Here is a 19,522-nt window from a genome sequence, read left to right as displayed (position 1 = left end):
GCTAAGAGAAATATTAAGCCCATGGAAAACAAGGATTGTAACGAGCCTAAGGGGAAGGACAACGTCCAAAAGTTTCCCAAAGGCAACACCAACAACAACAAAGCTAAGGACAAGGGAGTTTATAAAGGCAAAAATAAACTCTCTCCTAAAGAGCTAGAGTGTTATCAAATAGATAACCGTTGTTTTAAGTGTAAAAAGCAAGGGCATGCCTATCGTGATTCTCCCCACAAGAATACACGTAATGAACCTCCTAGAGCTACCTTGGTCAAAATTCAAGAAGAAGATGCTCATCACAAAAAAAATCCTCTATGCCATGCTTGGGGAAAGGTAAGAGGACATGATGCTTTCATTCTCTTTGACCCTGGTTCTACTCACAATTTCATATCCATAGAGTTGGCCACCAAGCTAGGCATCCAAGCCTATGAGATGGGAGATGTCCTACTTGTCGCTGGTGCTTTCAAGGGGCAAGAAGCCTCAGTCACTCCCTTAATTAGGAAAGTGAGGCTCCATGTCCAAAGCTATGTGGACAAGGAGGATTTCTTTATCTCTCCTCTCAAGCATGAGGATGTAATACTAGGGGCACCATGGTTTGATCACATGGCAACCAATGTTAAATACCCTGAAAGGAAAATCTACTTAAGGTTCAGGGAAAAGGATATTTACATAGATGCTAAGGAGTTGGGTAGCACCATACCCATTGTACATAAGAGAGCTTTCAATAAGTCAATAAAGAACTCTATTTCCGTGTACATGTTCTTTTGTTAAAGATTCTCAAAATGAACCTAATGTTTTAGCAAAAGAAGATATAAACATTAAAAAAGAATTAGAGTTATCCAATTTCCTCAAGGGATTCCAAGATTTTTTTGATTCCAAGATATTTTTATTGTCGACATCCCTTGTGAGCTACCTCCCAAACGAGGGAATGACGACCATGCAATTGAACTTCTCCCAAGAAGCTCAATGCCAAATAAACCTCCTTATTGAGTTTCTCAAGCTCAACAAGAGGAGATTATGCGGCAAGTGCATAAGTTGGTTGAGAAAGGCATGGTTAGGCCTAGTTCATCTCCCTTTTGTTCACCAATGCTATTAGTGCAAAAAAAAGATGGCACATATCGTATATGTGTTGACTATAGAGCACTAAATAGGATCACTATCAAGAATAGGTTTCTCGTTCCACGGATAGAAGACCTATTTGAGAAGCTACAGGGGTTGATCTAATTCAGTAGGATTGACCTAAAACATGGCTACCATTAAATAAGGATAGTTGATCAAGACATTGTAAAGACTGCATTTCACACTACGTTTGGCCTTTACAAGTACATTGTCATGCCTTTTGGCTTGACCAATGCACCAAACACATTTAACCATCTGAGGGAGAAACTATTCAGGCCTCACCAAACCTTTTCTGGAGTGTTCTTTGATGATATAGTCATCTATTCTAATTCATTAGATGAACACAAGAAACACCTCCAGGTAATATCTCAAGTTTTACAAGAGAATAAACTTTATATTAACCAAAAGAAAAGTGAATTTTTCTTACAAGAGATTCGGTATTTAGGTCACATTATCTCTCCAGATGGCATCCAAATGGATTCATAAAAGCTAGAGGTAATAAAAGGATGGCCTAATCCAAGGAATATGCATGAACTAAGAATCTTTATAGGTATGTGTGCATCCTATAGACGCTTCATAGAAAAGTTCTCACAAATCGTAGGACCATTACATGACCTAACAAAGAAAAATGTTAGGTATATATGGTCCACCAAAGAGAACAATGCTTTTGAAAAGCTTAAAGAGAAGCTTATCTCTCAACCTGTGCTTACACTGCCAGATCTCTCAAAGTCATTTGAGGTCCAATGCGACGCTTGTGGTGATTGCCTTGGAGCTATTTTGCTCCAAGAAGGGCACGCCATAGCCTATGAAAGTCGAAGGCTTAAACCTATTGAGAAAGCTCTAGGCATATATGAGAAGGAACTCCTACCAGTTCTACATGCTCTGGATTTGTGGAAGCACAATTTACTGGGGACTCCTTTCATTCTGCGAACGGATCACCAAAGCCTTAAGTACTTCATGGCGCATACCAAGATCTGCGACAAACAAATGAGGTGGAAAAATTTTCTTTCACAATTTTATTTTCATATTTCTCACATTGCTGGCAAGCATAATCAAGTGGTTAATGCACTCTCAAGAAGATCGAGAGTGAATGCGGTATCCTTATCAACTCACAATGATCTATCTTCTATGATAGATGAGTACGCTATCGATCCCGATTTTAGAGATGTGATTTCAGCACTTGCACTAGGGAAGAAGGAAGAACCATTTACCCTACAAGATGGTTATCTTCTCTATGGAAATAGACTATGCATTACTAATTGACTACATGAGAAATTAATGTATGAATCTCATGCTCCTTCTTATGTGGGGCATAGAGGGATTCAACCTACCCTAAAAGGGATAGAAACATATTTCTATTGTTCTGCCATGAAAGCAAACAAACAAGAGTATGTTTCAAAATGTCTGGTATGACAGAAGACGAAGTTTGATAGAGTGAAGCAACCTGAGTTGCTTCAACCTTTTCCAATCCCTAATTCACCATTCGAGAGCATATCCATGGATTTTATCTTTGGATTGGCCAAGTCTATCCATGGGAATACAAGAATATGGACGATAGTAGATAGGTTTAGCAAACAAGGACGTTTCATACTTGTCAAAAAGACTATCAAGGCCCATCAAAGGGAAACCCTCTTTATATCACAAATCTTCAAATACCATGGTTTGCCAATGTCCATAGTGTCGGATAGAGATCCTAGAATGACTAGTAATTTTTGGAAGGGTCTCTTTGAAAATTTAGGTACAAGGATAAACTTCTCTTTGGCCTATCATCCCCAAACGGATGGCCAAAGTGAAATAGGTAACCTAACAAATCTTGATCTACTAAAAGCTTATGTCACAGAAGTAGATCAAAAGTCCTAATGGGAGAAGTACTTACCCTTAGTGGAGTATGCTTACAATAACATTGTACATACTTCCACGGGAAAATCACCTTTTGAGGTGAGAAGAGGGAAGATCAAAAAGTCCCCTGCTACTCAAGGTACATGGGAAGATCTTTGCCGTAGATGAATATAGAAAAGACTTGCAAGAATCTTTCCAAAAGATTAAGTATGCTATATCCATCTCCCAGCAAAGGCAACAGGCTACTGCTGATAAGCACAGAAGATCCCTAGCCTTTAAATAAAATGATTGGGTCTTGCTTAAGTTTCCCAAAGCTCGATTATTAAGGCACACAATGGGAAAGAATCCTACAGGACACCAAAAGTACTATGATAAGTTAGCAAAAAGGTACTATGGTCCCTTTAAGATTCTTAGGCCAATCAATGAGATGACCTATCAAATCAAGTTGCCCAACCATTGGCTCATACACAAAGCTTTCCATGTGAGCCTACTAAAGCCTTGCAAAGGAGATCCACCTCAAGAAGCAATCATTGAAGACCCATCGGAGATCGAGGACCAAGAAGAGGTGCTGCAGTCCGAGTCCATTCTCTGACACGAAGACAAGGTATTACGAGGTGGTAAGACTATCCGATGATATCTTATCAAGTTTAAAAATTATACTTTTGAAAATGCTAGATGGATGCAAGGCATACAATTAAAGGATAGCCTAAACCTTGTCAATTCTTACAATGATTCCATAGAGTAAGAAAATGTAAATATGTTTAAATGAACAAAGTTTTTGTCTTATAAGGCTCTCTTTTTCTTTACTGTGCAAAAATGTTAATAAGTATGCATGCTTAGGATCATGTTTGTGGAGACGCTGTTGTCAGGAGTTTCTTGGAAGAAGTGATTACACATATGTATATACACATGCATGCTGCATCAAATAAAGGATTTCCCATTTTTCAGATCCAGGTGGTAACGTGGGGCCCATAGGTGTACAAGTAGGTCAGGGTGTACAAAGTGCATCGATTTTCATTATCACGAGTATCAATGTGTTTTTCTATAATAAGAGGAGTTTACAACGCATAAAATCTCTCGAGGAAGCTATCGGCGAGCCCACGCCATGAGATAAGCATGTGCGTTAGATGGCATCGAGTGGCGTCAGGAGGTCAAATGGGATCAAGTCTTGCACGTGGGTAAGTGAAGACACAACGCGCTGCTTTGTGATGAATTATGCAAAAGATCATCATGAGGACCATCTTTTGGGGATACTTCACGTTGTCAAGAAGTAGGCGGTCTTGCTAGGAAGGCACCGGGCCTCTTGCTGTGAGAGTTTGTGAGGAAGCTCAAGGGTTATGAGAAAGAGCTAAGATGTAGATAACATAGCTTCTAGAGCTAAAGAAGAAATGTCATAGAAGCCGCTCACTTTTCCTTACAACCACACACGTGATGGAGAGAACTCATGAAAGATAGTCATAACAAAACAAAAATGAAAACATCGAGATTACGATCATACCGTATCATGGGTAGGATAAAAGGGTTAATGGACGAGTTAATAATATTTAATCTTTGTTGTCCAAATGAGCTGCGGATTGCTCTTTGGAACTGTAGCTTTGTGCTTACTATAATGTATATGTTTTGTCTAGCGATGGGGATTAGTTGTGAGTATAAATCCTCTTGATTCATAATAAAATAACCACACTCACATCAAAAGAGAAGTTATAGTCAATAATAGGTAGTATGATGGGATCTGGTGAGAGAAGTATTTCGTTGAGCCTTTCAGGACCAAATAGAAACACTATGCGTTGCTGAAATTGAATCTTTCGACTAATCCAAATGTTCACACTAATAGATTGCACAGAATGGAAATGAAAGAAATCGCCTCTATGTTGATTATGGTTATTCATCGATGATATACTTAGTATGTTCAAAGATAAAGGTGTGAAAGAAGTGAAAGGAGAAGAAGAAGAGAGTTTCTCTCCCAAGCCCTATTGTTGCCCTTAGGCAATAAGGATACTGCGGGGAGAGAAGTACCTGTAGCAAGGAGATTCTAGAGTTTGTGGAAGAGAATGAGAACCTTAAGAGAGAGAGGCGCTTGTGAAAGATGAAGATATGGTTACTAACCTTGTGCACATAATTGTTTCCCTCAAGAAGGTTGCGCCCGTTACATTGACAAGATTGCTGCTTGAATACCTTCTAATGAAACAATTAGGACACAACAAGAGAGATGAAAGGAGGAGAAAGATAGAATTAGAGAAAGTTCTAAGTGTGGTGGTGGTATTAAAGATAAATAATGAGAGATAGAGAAGGAGTTAAAGACAAGTATTGGACTAGATTTGCAAATGAAAGAAAAACTAGCAACATATATCTTACATGAGAGCAATCGCCACCACCTTAATGGAGAGAGAAGATGAGGCAAGACTTCAGCCTTTCTTCAAGAGAAAGTGTGGCACTAAGATGAGTATGTCACTATGGAATTGAGCTATTCTCACTCACTCATAACTTGCCACAATGAAGAGAAGGTTGCCCTTTTTATAGGTGAGGGAGCCACGTTTTACATAATCACTTGATTAGGCTAAAGAGTTAGCCCAAATCAAATGTTCTTTGGATATTTCTTAAAATGGGAAATATTAGGACTCAAAATATCATGAAATTCGGCTTCTTTGTTCGTTGAGGCTCCATGTGGGTGCATGATGTATGTGGGCCCCACCTAGGCATCTTTTGTGTGGCTCCAGCAGGGGGTCCCAACTTGTGTGTCTTGTCCTTCAAGGCATCTTTGAGGTGTCACATCCACATGCTTATGTATTTTATCCTCCAAATATCTTATTTTATGGAAAAAGACCAAGATTACCTCTTTTCACTTGATTCACTTGTTTACCATCTCTTCTTGGAGTGTAGTTGTGAGAGGATTTTTCACTCTTTTCCCTGTAACTTTTGACTTGTAACTCGGATTGACATGCTTCAAAAGGCAAAATTGGCCTACTAAAAGAGCTTGAATTGGTTTTGGCCTTTTCTCCATGCACTTAGGTCGGGATTCTCAAATTGGGATGGTCCAAGAAGCTTTGGATCTTCCTTTTCATAAAGTCTTGTAGTAGGCCCTTCCCTCTTGTATGTATCCAAGAAGGTATGCATTATTGAAGGGTTATATTATTAAATAAATGTGAAAAGAAGAAAATAATTTATATATGGTAGGGTATCGCTGAGATATTAGAAGAAATATACAAATTTTTTTCCCCCAGACAAAAAGAGGCACAATCATTGATAGTTCTCTTGCAGTACTTTCTAATAGTAATGTACATTTATATTACTTCAAAGGTAAATACTAAGGTATGGTAGAAAGCTTTTATTTATGCATATGAGTATTATATGAAGTATACTTATGTGTCAAAAAGTAACAAGATAAATCGTTTAATGCCCGTTCCCACTATATACGTGCCACAGCACGACATCCACCCCCTCTAAACCTGCACATCCTCCGGTATGTGCCATATTGTCTCTTTGTAAGATCAGCCCTCTTGTATATTCTTCATTGGATGATTCTAGAGCTTCATGTTCGCTTTGATCTTCACCTGTGTTCTGCTCTTCTTCCTCATCAACATCGTCTAGATCATTGTCTCCTCTTCTCTTAAACATTTTGATCCTTTTTCCTGCAATGGGAATCTTTACTTTTGTACCATCTAGTTCAGACAAGCTGTAAGTAGCATTTTCATGCACATGATTTACAACATACAATCCAAACCATCTTTTTGAGAACTTACGTATGACTGTGTGCTGGTTATCAAGGCTACTATTATACACTAAAACCCAGTCACCTTTGTCAATTGCTTTGCTCCTGAGTCGATGTCACTTATCAAAGTAGTCCTTGTTTTTCAACCTTGCATTTTTGAGTCGTTCTTTTGCAGCTTCAATGTTTCGAGGTCTTCTCTCTAGTTGCCTTATACGCAGTGCAAGGAGATCTTCCCTGCTAAGCCCCTCTTGCCAAGGTAGTACATTCCATGTGGGAATTGTATCTTCAATCGGCATCGCTGGCTTTTGACCATACATTCGCTCCGCAGGAATGTAGCCAGTTACTGAGCTATGTGTTGTACGATCAGCCCATAAAGCATATGGTAACAATTTTGGCCACTCACCAACTCTTCCTTCACAAGCCTTGGCCAAAGATTTGATGATAGGAGGATGCCCTCTTTCACTCTTTCCATTGCCTTCATGGTTGTAAGCTGTGGTAAGAAAAAGCTTGATTCCTAATCTGGTAAAGAACCCCCTTGCTTCCTCAGCATCCAACTCACCTCTATCTACAGTGATCTTTCCCACACAACCATAATGGCAAATCACCTCATCAAGAAGGAATTTGCACACAGCTTCTGTGGTTTTAGCTCTTAATGCTCTTCCTTCAACCTGATTAGTTAGGTCCTCTCCTGCAAGAACCAAGTATCTCATCTGCCAGAGTCCTAAAGGCATTGTGACTAGATCCACAACCCATTTATAATGCATGGCTAGTGGATATGTAGGGTGCAATCCATCACGATGTCGGACATTTGAATACATTTGACAAGTTACAAATGACTCTACAAATTGAGATAAATATTTATACATACCCTTCCACCAGTATTTTTCTTTCAACTTGGAGAAGGTTGCCCACACACCCCTATGTCTAGCCCATAGACTCTCATGAAACTCTTGCATGAGCTTTACTTGAGTCTCTTTTTTACATATAACCCGTTGTGGTGTAGCACCCTTTTGTTTAGGATGCTTCCACAAGTAACCATCCCTCAACAAGTACCCATATGCTTTCTTGCGTATCCTCCTGAATTCTAGTTCAGACCAATCATCCTGTTTTGCTAGAGTACTCAAATAGCTTCCAATAAGAAGCCAATCACCTTCATAAAGATCTTTCAAGAACAATTCAAGTGTATTAGTCATGGAGACATAGTTAACTTTGACATGAGAGATGGAATAGAACTTTGTGCCTACATCATCTCCCTCATCAATCATCTGTGACTCATCTTCATACCTTGCCCTTGATAGCATATCTGCCACTGTATTGTCTTTACCTGCAATGTGCTTGAACTCGGGATTTAAGGACTTAATGTAGGCAATCCACCGCAACATAGCAATGTCTGGCGTTGAGCAACTTGTAATCTGTAAGGCCTCTGACCCCGATAAAAAAGAGCACCATTGTACCTTGAAATGATCATAATAGAAAAAGTTACTATTTTTAGCAGTTTTTTGAATTCTGTCAGTGCCATGATGTTTAGAATGTTTTAAAGCTCCTAAATGTGAATTAAAATAATTTTTGCAAAAACATTTCCAAAAATAGTAAGTTTTTGGTCACCTGACCCATCCAGTTTTGACCGTCTCGAAAAACTGCACCCGTACTCCAAATTTGAAAACAAAAAGCATTTTCGGACCCCGGGGGTTGCTAAATATGGCAGGTACTCAGGCCAGTACGCCTTAGTTAGAGCTTTCTATAGAAATTTTCGGCATCAAATTCCGACTCGTATGACCCGTTTTAGCCTAAAATCAATTTTTTCCAAACTTGGCCGGGGAGGCACTGGGGGCCCGAGGCTGTGTGGGAAGAGGTTCCAGCCCACTCCAGCTCAGCTTTAGCAGCTAGGGGGCGCCTTCTCTCTTTGTGGGAGTCCTGAGAGAGTTTCCAAGCCAGTAACTAAGTGTCAGAGCCAGTTAACCAAGCCAACTGGACACTTGGTGGGTAGGGGAACTGGACTTGCCAATGCAGAGACTCAGTGCTCCCCCAGATGCAAATAGCAAGGCTGGTCGATTTTCAGCTTGTAGGAGCCTATTTAAAGGCCTGCACACACACACACACACACAGACATGCTCACACACACACCCAGTACACACACACACACACACACACACACACACACACACACACACACACACACACAGACACACAGACACACACACACACCTACACACACCTTGGGGAGGTAAATCAGAGGATTCTCAGCCCCTAATCACGGTAATCATGGTTTAATTATTGCTCTTCTTAATTCTCATCTTTATTCTCCAAATTCCTTAGCTACTATGCTTAATCCTGGCTATAATTCCCTATAGCTGCTCTCTAAATCTCCATAGCTATACTCCATTACATAATCATCATTCAATTAGCTAAATTATGCAACCATTCATCATCCTTAACCAAGGATTAATGCATGATTAGGAAAGATTCTCTCTCTAGGCAGCATAGTTAATAAATTGTCAGCCAGTAATAGTGTAGATTTGATGAAATTCATTCTTTTACCACTCAATAGTGTTGTAATTAAATTAGACTCAATCTTCTCCCACATTAAAATATGATTAAGGCTGAAAATTAATCCGTCATTAGGCCATTAAGAAGAGAATTTTATGTCACACATGCCTGCGACAATTCTGCATCTTCATATTGCTCTAGGAAAATGGATGAGCTTGCTTACTTCATCTCTTTCGTGAATCAATTACTAAAATTTTGAATTTCTTAATCATCTAAGCCAAGTAATTAACGTTAGAGCCATTTCCCATAGGGTAAGTAAGGAATTACCCATAAAATTGCTAGGTCTCGAAGAAAAAATCTAATCTCTTGCCTAAGGAGGATTCTTTAATAATTCTAATCTGCCATTTGGTTGTTATGATGCTCTCGGACTTTAGCTCTTTTCTTCAAGTTTATCATTTAAAGTAGTGAGTAAAATGGCCCCGGTTAAGAGAACTCCCTTCGGTGGTGCCCACGACCACGAGGCGTGAACGAGCAATACAAATGGAAAAGGAAAAGCTCCCATGGTCGAACAAGCACCGGCCATCTCACGAGCCAATGAAGAAGAAATGGAAGAGGTAGATCACAGTTTTATTCAAGTTGTTTAATTTAACATTGCATATGTTTAGCTAGGAATGAACATATCCCCAAACATGTTGGAGAAATCCGTCGAAAACCTCGGCAATTGAATTCATTTGTATATTAAAGTCTAAAGTACGAAAGAAATGATTGACGAATATACTGGTTGCAATAGGAAAGAATGTCTGCTAGGGAAAATTTAGCTTGACATGTTCATTCTATTTACAATGTTGAATTAGTCATGAACCCCCTCCCGATCACAGGGGGCAGAGTTCCTGGTTAAGGGCTCTTGAACCCACGACTACTGGTTAAGCGGTGGGAACCCACATCTGTTGGTTAAGCGGTGGGAATGTCCATGTCATGCTTTCTATGCGGTGGACATACCTAGTTGTATGGGCAGCTAGGCAACAACGGGAGGAGTAAACTCTCGCTGGAGGGGGGATGTTGTACCTCCAGAACATTGGAATTTTAATGAATAAGTTTAAGTAGAATTTTTAGTAGAATACTATCTTGGTGTTGTTTGTAATACTGGTTGAAGGGCTGTCTTAACGAACAATGTGCTTCGGAATTAAAACAAGGAATGTTTATGTTGAACAACCTTTGTGGTAGTAATTAGGTCACACAAGGAAGTGTGAGTGTGGGGGTGGAAAGTGGGGGCTTGGCTCAGGTTTCCAATGCCAACGAGATGGGTGGTCCCGATTGGTCGGAAACTCTCTGTCCCCATAGTGCCTACTTCGATATTAGTAATATCGAAGTAGGCACTACTTCGATATTAGTAATACTCATTGCCCCTAGAGCGGTGAAAACTCGAGAGTACGTGCCTCTGAAACATGGGGAAAATGGCACTCGGGGTTTCTCTCCTCTTGGAAGGTGAGTCTTAGGATCGCTAGATAGCTTAAGTACGCTTCCCTTGCGAGGTGGAGCTAGATCTCATTGCTAGTAGGCTCGAGCTCGATTCACTTTGTGATGAGAGATCATCCGCTAGCTATCCCCCGAACCACTTTGTTTGCTTCCACAATAGATCTAGTGGCCACCAGGTTCACCATCAAATCCGTTGTTGATATGGCGGGGTGGGGACCTCACATAATCATCCCAAGAAGTGGTAGACAATCTGTTTCTACAGCCACACATGTATGCACCAATTAGGTACTCTTTCCCACTTTTCAAGGCTGTAACCATACCCCATAACTCTCTCTTTATCTGTGGATAGTTTCTTTGGCAAGCACTGAGTACCTTTGCTCCAAATCTTACCACATACCTGTGTCCTTCTTTGTCATCTTGCCCTATTGCCCATCCAATCCCTGTAGGACTAGTGTCTACTGTCACAATTACTGGCCTTTGACACTCATAGTCTACCTTTCTCAAAGTCGTTGCTGACTGGAGCAACTCTTTTAGCTTTTTCATGGATTTTACATGTGCTTGTGTCCATTTAAACTTTTGATTCTTTCTAAGCAGCTGATAAATAGGATCAGCTACATGTGCATAATGTGGAATCCAAATAACATAGAAGACACATGCTCCCAGAAACCTTCTAACCTCAGTGATGCTATTGCATGTTTCTTTCATTCTTTGGATGGCATCTACCTTTGTTGGACAAGGTTTCCTACCATATGGCCCGCACATGTGCCCCACAATGAGCACTTCATTGACACCAAACATAGACTTTTTCTTTGACAATGTAAGATGCACTTCTTCCAACCTAGACAAAATTTTATCACAATCATTTATGTGATTTACCACAAAACTGCGACATTCCTTGAGATCCAAAGCTTCATCTTTGTCACTTTCTTCACATCCTTTGATAGGAAAATCATCAATGAAAGGCATTGTGATTTGAAGAATAAAGTCACGTAAGATCTTATTCATCCCATTCATCATATGTGCAACCGATTTGGTTGCTCCCTGTGGCAAGGTACACATCCTTACCAAACCCAAAGGTGTCCTCATGGTTGTCAAGTCTTTGCTTTCGATTGCAAGCTGAAATTGATCGTACCCTGAGTAGAGATCCCCCATTGAGTAGATTGCCCTCCCTGCAAACGCCTCTGCAAACTCATCCACAATTGGACCTGTACCTACATTTCTAATTGTCACCTTGTTCACTGGTTGCATATCTTGGATGAAGCGTAGAGAACCATTCTTCTTTGGAACTATGAACCACCTGTTTGAGTATGGAGCACAAGAAGGCTCCAAGATTCCCATTTTGATTTTCTCATTCAGTAGCTCTACTAACTTTGGCAAATGAGCCTTTGGAACCGGAATAGGCCGCAAATTCCAAGGCACATGAGGTATTGTGAAAATTACCATTGGAGCTACAATAGAAGGATCAACACATCCTATCTCATGTGGCTCAAATGCAAAAGCCTTACCATGCTTTGAAAGCATTTCTTTGAAGCACTTTGTCTCCTCCTGTGTTAGAAACTCCTCGCAACCAATCTGCAACTCTTGAAAAGACTCCTTTGTGAAGGTATGCCCAATCTTTTTAGGATTCCTCAAACTTGGTTGTAAAGAAGCCTACTCAATCTTTTCCTTGTTGTTGGGTGGTAAGGGTGAAGCTACTGGTTTCACCTTCTTTGCTACACTCTTGTATTTAGTTTCAACATGGACTTCTAAGCCAACTGTTTGGCTTTCTTTAAAGGCTTCTTTTACTTGATACATTTCCATAGAGAAAACTTCCACAACTTCATTTTCAAGATGCAAATTAGACCCCATTATACCATCAAGCTCACCCAGACTATCTACAAAAGAAACTTGTTTACACAAACCCAAAATACTTTCAGTAGGCTTTAGCAACCCACTCTTTTTCATGCCTATTTGTACATTATGCATATATTGCCTCTCACATCTCTTCAAATCTTCAAGTTTTGTAAAACATACTAATCCATTCCTTGTTACCAAGGAGCCCGTTGAAAAAGTTTCACCTATTTTTGGATCAGGCGAGACCCTTTTTCTTTCTGTACCACTGCAATCTCGCTTTACAATGGCACTTGGCCAAAACCCATCATTTCTCTATGATCATAAAACTCTTTGCTCACCTTTGGTAGAGGATGTTCTCTGAGGTTGTCATGATTTCTTTCATGGTTTACACAAACTGTGAGAAATTGGACAGCTCGTTTATCATCTTTGCTATGTATCCTAGCATATGCTGAACCATCATCCATTACCTTTGTTTCCATTCAAACTCCCACAATGTAGGGTTGTCCAAGGATGAGATGATATGAAGATGTATCCTGTACAAAGAAGTTTTGGTCAATATTTACATCACCTATTGTTACCTTCACACCTGGACATGCTGCATACAATTCATAGGATGAATTGTTTGCCACTTTTACCATCCAACCATGATCTGTTTCCATTGGCCATTTGCACTTGTTGTAGAGACTCTTTGACATTATGTTTATTTCTGAGCCATGGTCAATCAAGGCAACAAATGGCTCTTCAAAATCACCTACCGTGACCAAAGTTTCTGTAGTAGCCCTTGCCCAATGACTTCCTGAATAGTAACTCCTAGGAATATCTTCAACTTCTTCATCATCATTTGAGAAATGCACTTGCTTCACTCTCCCACTAGATTGGTAGCATCCTACCACAACTCCATCATCCTCCTTATTTTGCAGCTGCATCCCTTGTGTCTTCGAGGTTTCCCCTTCAACCTGTGGACGAGAAACTTCAGCAAGGGTTTGCCTCTTCCTCTTGATGATGTCAATGATCTCCTCGTGGAATTCACGCTTTGCAATGCCAAGAACTTCTCCCAGAGTAAACTCAATCTTGCTATTCAAGATCCTTTCCTCCAAGAATTTCTTTAAATTTGTAGAAACCTCAATATCAGATTGTAGTTGGGCCTTTTGTCTTACCTTTTGTTGGCTCTTTCTTCTTTCCTGTTGTAGACTCCTCCATGAGTACTTCAGGTGGAGACGCTCCTTGTGTTGAGGGTGTTTGGGAAGGAATTGAGTCGCTTCTTCCCCCACTTCTGGAAGCTCTTTTTGATGGTCCTTCATCAGCATTCTCACGTCTGCGCTTCTCTTCTACAATCGCCTCATTTTGTTGGCATTTTGTAATGTAGGTATGCACTGACAATGAGTCAACTGGATCATTCCATCCTATTTCTAGACGTATGCAATCACCTGCTTCATGTAGAATCTCTTCTGTAAGCTTTTCATTTTTAGCTAAATGCATGACATTTGGCCAAATTTAATCATGATGGTCACTCGCCTCTTCATCATTAAGGTGCTCAATTTTTACTCCATAAGTAGCTGCCTCAACTGAAGAGCTGGCACGGTTAGTTGCCATATCTTCAACTAAGGTTTGCATTCCCCCCTTCCCAAAGTTAGTTCTCAAGGGTAGACCTGTATCTCTTAAGTGGATTTTACCATCCTTAAAAAAGACAACATCTTTTGACAAAGCATCACTAAAATCATCACAATCCCTTCTTACATGGTCTGTACTATCACACCAAATACATCTATTAACAAACCCTTCTTTGGGCTGTTGTCTTTGCCTAGGAAGTGGCCCTGATGGTTGGCCTTTTTCTTCAAGCTTTGCAACCTTCACCTTCAAGTCACGCATTCCCTTCACAAGATCATCTAGCATGGACTCATCAAACTTAGGAGCGATAAAAGTAGGCTTTACCATTTTGTTAGAAGTTGAGGTGGAAGGACTTGTAGTGTTTACTATCATCTTGTCCCTTCTTCTTTGTCGTTTGGCAAGTAGTGAGACAACACCTTCAACCTCATTCCAAAGGGTCTTTAGTCCTTGCTCAGCATCTTTATCTTCAAGAAGAAGCTCCAAATTTTCTTGAGACTCTTTACTTGCAGCTTGTAAGAAAAGATTTGTCTTCTCTGCATCTAGTGTGGCCCTTTCTGTCCTTGTGAGTTGTGCATAACGCCGCTCAAATTCCCTAAGTAGCTCTGTTATTGATAGTCCTTGCTTTGGCTTGACTATCCATTCTAAGAATGTCCTTTTGGTCACTCTCTCCGAGCCCTCCATGAAATATTCTTCCTTTAAAGCTACTTTGAGTTCTTCCCAATTTCTTCAATGCCCATCTTTAATTGCCCTAACATGCTCCCTAATTTCTGGAGCAACAACTACTTGGTTACATCTTTGCCATTGAATTGATCCATTCTGTTGATGACCGCTTGTATGGCCTTCGTTGCTTAAATCTCCCTTCTTTCAGTGGCATGTTGTTGTTGCATGAACATTGCAAATGCTTGAAACATTTGCATTGTTGATGGATCAAAATGCATACCCTGTTGCTCAACATGATCACCCATGGTTACCCACAAATTTTCACCCTTGCAGTTTCACGTCGGGTTCACCAAAATTATGTCAAGAAGTAGGCGGTCTTGCTAGGAAGGCACCGGGCCTCTTGCTGTGAGAGTTTGTAAGGAAGCTCAAGGGTTATGAGAAAGAGCTAAGATGTAGATAACATAGCTTCTAGATCTAAAGAAGAAATGTAGCCAAAGAAGCTGCTCACTTTTCCTTACAAACACACACGTGATGGAGAGAACTCATGAAAGTCAGAACAAAACAAAAATGAAAACATCGAGATTACGATCATACCCTATCATAGGTAGGATAAAAGGGTTAATGGATGAGTTAATAATATTTAATCTTTGTTGTCCAAATGAGCTGCGGATTGCTCTTTGGAACTGTAGCTTTGTGCTTACTATAATGTATATGTTTTGTCTAGCGATGGGGATTAGTTGTGAGTATAAATCCTCTTGATTCATAATAAAATAACCACACTCACATCAAAAGAGAAGTTATAGTCAATAATAGGTAGTATGATGGGATCTGGTGAGAGAAGTATTTCGTTGAGCCTTTCAGGACCAAATAGAAACACTATGCGTTGCTGAAAGTGAATCTTTCGACTAATCCAAATGTTGACACTAATAGATTGCACAGAATGGAAATGAAAGAAATCGCCTCTATGTTGATTATGGTTATTCATTGATGATATACTTAGTATGTTCAAAGATAAAGGTGTGAAAGAAGTGAAAGGAGAAGAAGAAGAGAGTTTCTCTCCCAAGCCCTATTGTTGCCCTTAGGCAATAAGGATACTGCGGGGAGAGAAGTACCTGTAGCAAGGAGATTCTAGAGTTTGTGGAAGAGAATGAGAACCTTAAGAGAGAGAGGCGCTTGTGAAAGATGAAGATATGGTTACTAACCTTGTGCACATAATTGTTTCCCTCAAGAAGGTTGTGCCCGTTACATTGACAAGATTGCTGCTTGAATACCTTCTAATGAAACAATTAGGACACAACAAGAGAGATGAAAGGAGGAGAAAGATAGAATTAGAGAAAGATCTAAGTGTGGTGGTGGTATTAAAGATAATTAATGAGAGGTAGAGAAGGAGTTAAAGACAAGTATTGGACTAGATTTGCAAATGAAAGAAAAACTAGCAACATATATCTTACATGAGAGCAATCGCCACCACCTTGATGGAGAGAGAAGATGAAGCAAGACTTCAGCCTTTCTTCAAGAGAAAGTGTGGCACTAAGATGAGTGTGTCACTATGGAATTGAGCTATTCTCACTCACTCATAACATGCCACAATGAAGAGAAGGTTGCCCTTTTTATAGGTGAGGGAGCCATGTTTTACATAATCACTTGATTAGGCTAAAGAGTTAGCCCAAATCAAATGTTCTTTGGATATTTCTTAAAATGGGCAATATTAGGACTCAAAATATCATGAAATTCAGAATATTTGGTCGTTGAGGCTCCATGTGGGTGCATGATGTATGTGGGCCCCACCTAGGCATCTTCTTTGTGGCTCCAGCAGGGGGTCCCAACTTGTGTGTCTTGTCCTTCAAGGCATCTTTGAGGTGTCACATTCACATGCTTATGTTTTTTATCCTCCAAATATATTATTTTATGGAAAAAGACCAAGATTACCTCTTTTCACTTGATTCACTTGTTTACCATCTCTTCTTGCAGTGTAGTTGTGAGAGGATTTTTCACTCTTTTCCCTAGGGGTAACTTTTGACCTGTAACTCGGATTGACATGCTTCAAAAGGAAAAATTGGCCTACTAAAAGAGTTTGAGTTGGTTTTGGCCTTTTCTCCATGTACTTAGTTCAGGATTTTCAAATTGGGATGGTCGAAGAAGCTTTGGATCTTCCTTTTCATAAAGTCTTGTAGTAGGCCCTTCCCTCTTGTATGTATCCAAGAAGGTATGCATTATTGAAGGGTTATATTATTAAATAAATGTGAAAAGAAGAAAATAATTTATATATGGTAGGGTATAGCTGAGATGTTAGAAGAAGTATACAAATGCTTTTCCCCCAGCCAAAAAGAGGCACAATCATTGATACTTCTCTTGCAGTACTTTCTAATAGTAATGTACATTTATATTACTTCAAAGGTAAATACTAAGGTATGGTAGAAAGCTTTTATTTATGCATATGAGTATTATATGAAGTATACTTATGCGTCAAAAAGTCACAAGATAAATCGTTTAATGCTTGTTCCCACTATATACGTGCCACAACACGACAACGTGGTTACGGGACCAAAGCTGTGGCCTTATTGAGAAAAGTTGAGGGCCAGGTGTGCGGATGGATACAACAGGGTGACAACTATGCACTGCGAGGCCACTTTTTGGCATGTTCGGGGTCTGTTTGAGATCAACTAAAAGGCCAAAGGTGCCCAAGTAATAAAGCTAAATGTGGGAACTAAAAAAGAAGAGAGAAATACCAGAAAAAATGTGGAGAAGAAGACCAATACCTGCAGGTCAATTTTTGCTCATTTTGGAGCATTTTTTGGCCCTAAACAGCTCATCCAAGGTCGGATTTGAGCACTGTGACATTCCAGGGTGTGGTTTTTGGCCATTTTGGACGCAATGACATTGTCCATTTTTCCAAATTCCTCATAGATTTTCTGTTGTTTTTCTGTGTAATCTTCTCCGGTGAGTAAAGCATCTGCTTTGTGGTTGTATCTGGTGTATTTCCTCAATACTGTGTAAACTATTTTCCCCATTGGTGTTGGGATGTGGAATATAGTGATATACTGTCAAGTGGAAGTCACTTGCAGTTTCTGAGTGTATGCATCATCTGGAGCCTGTTTCTGAGTGTATGCATCATCTGGAGCCTCTTTGAGCGCATTGTCTTGTATTGTATGCTACTTATGGATACTGCTATTGTACGCCTTTGTGGAGCCATACTTGGTTTTATTTGGCAGTCCCAACCATTTCTGAGACTTGGTCTGGAAGATAGTCATTTCTGAAACTTGACTATATGAGATTTCGTGAGAGGGTCGATAGTGTGAGGTTTTATTGAGCTGGGGGATTCTCAAATGTGAGCTCCTTTCGGTGATACAAGTGGCTGGAGCACCCTTTTTGTGACCTCGCCATAGGCTATGTACTAGTGATTCCTACTTGATGCTCGGGCGCTATTGTTGGCAGGTTATGCATATACATACAGTCTATATTTTGGGTTCTTATTGCTCTACTTCTAGGGAAACTCTGCCAAAATTTTCCCAAGTTGTGATGGCTGGTTTTATTGTCTTTTGAGCCGTTTATGCTGTTATGCTACTAAAATTCTGACAAAATCAGAGGATAAGTCAGATGTGCCTTCTTGGGAGCTGCATGGTTGGCTTTAATGGATGATCAAAACGGACCTCAATTCACTCCTTTTCATTTAACACAAAGAATCTAGATAAATGTTCATGTGTGTAGGAAGATTTTTTTACAGTAGCGCATAATCTTTATGTTCGGGCCAAGAAGATTCAGAGAGATATTGGAATGCCCTTTTCCTGTTGTAATTATGATGATTAACTATGAAAACTCATTTGATGTGCATGTGTTTGTCCTTATCTAAAGACAAGCTCCATTAAAGTTTCTAGGGATTGAGTTAGTCAAAAGTTTTTGGGTTCTTACACGTGTGTTTGAAGGGGTGCTCAAAGCATCATAACTTGGGTAGCCATGGCTGTCTCTTATTTGGAATTTCATGGAAGAAGTGATGAAGATGTGGAAGAATTTTTGGAAAAGATGGAGGCTGCCTGCATTAGAAACCAGATTCATGACCCGACGCAGATGTTGCGTCTTCTCCAGATTTTTATGAAGAGTGATGCACGAGTTTGGTCCAAAGCATTTGAAGAGGAGTTGCCTGTGGCTGATCCACCTGTAAGATTGAGTTGGGACAATCTAAGGCATGGATTGGAGGTGGAGTTTGTGAAGACAGAGACAGAAGATCCAGGCAAAGTGTGGCAAGAAGTACAATGTTTGGTGCAAAAGGAAGGTAAACCAGTAGATGCGTACATATGTAAATTTTCATTGGCATGGGAGCGGATGTGCAAGGCCTTAGCACCACAAGTACCCCACCTGACATGATGAAGAAGGACAGATTCTTGGATGGTCTTTGGGAGAATATACGTTGGAGAGTGGAGCTAAAGAAGACTATAACATATGAAGATGCATTGGAAGTGGCAATGAACAAAGAGTGGAAGCTGAGAAAACTGAGCCAGCTAGGGGTGGAGTCTTTGCCCAGGAGGCCTGCGTTTCAGCCTATGGACTCTTTACAAGGTCGCATGCTAGGAGTTCATCATGAACCAGTGGTTTCTATTACTTCTCAAGTTATGCCAGGAGTGGTCACTACAACAGTGCAAGATGATGGGCTAAGGCAAGTTATGAGGCATTGGTAGATTTAATGAAGAATCTCAGCCTAAACATGCTAGGTAATGTGGGAAATAATCGAGGTCAAGGGAGGTTTGCAAATCAGCTAGGAGGTGAAGAAAGACCCAAGAATGGTGTTGTTAGCCTCTATGG

The sequence above is a fragment of the Adiantum capillus-veneris genome, chromosome 19 (genome assembly GCF_014529385.1).
Source record: "Adiantum capillus-veneris isolate H3 chromosome 19, ASM1452938v2, whole genome shotgun sequence".
In the NCBI taxonomy this organism is placed as follows: Eukaryota; Viridiplantae; Streptophyta; class Polypodiopsida; order Polypodiales; family Pteridaceae; genus Adiantum; species Adiantum capillus-veneris.
The sequence above is the reverse complement of the archived record's forward strand: the minus strand, read 5'-3'. Positions refer to the sequence as shown.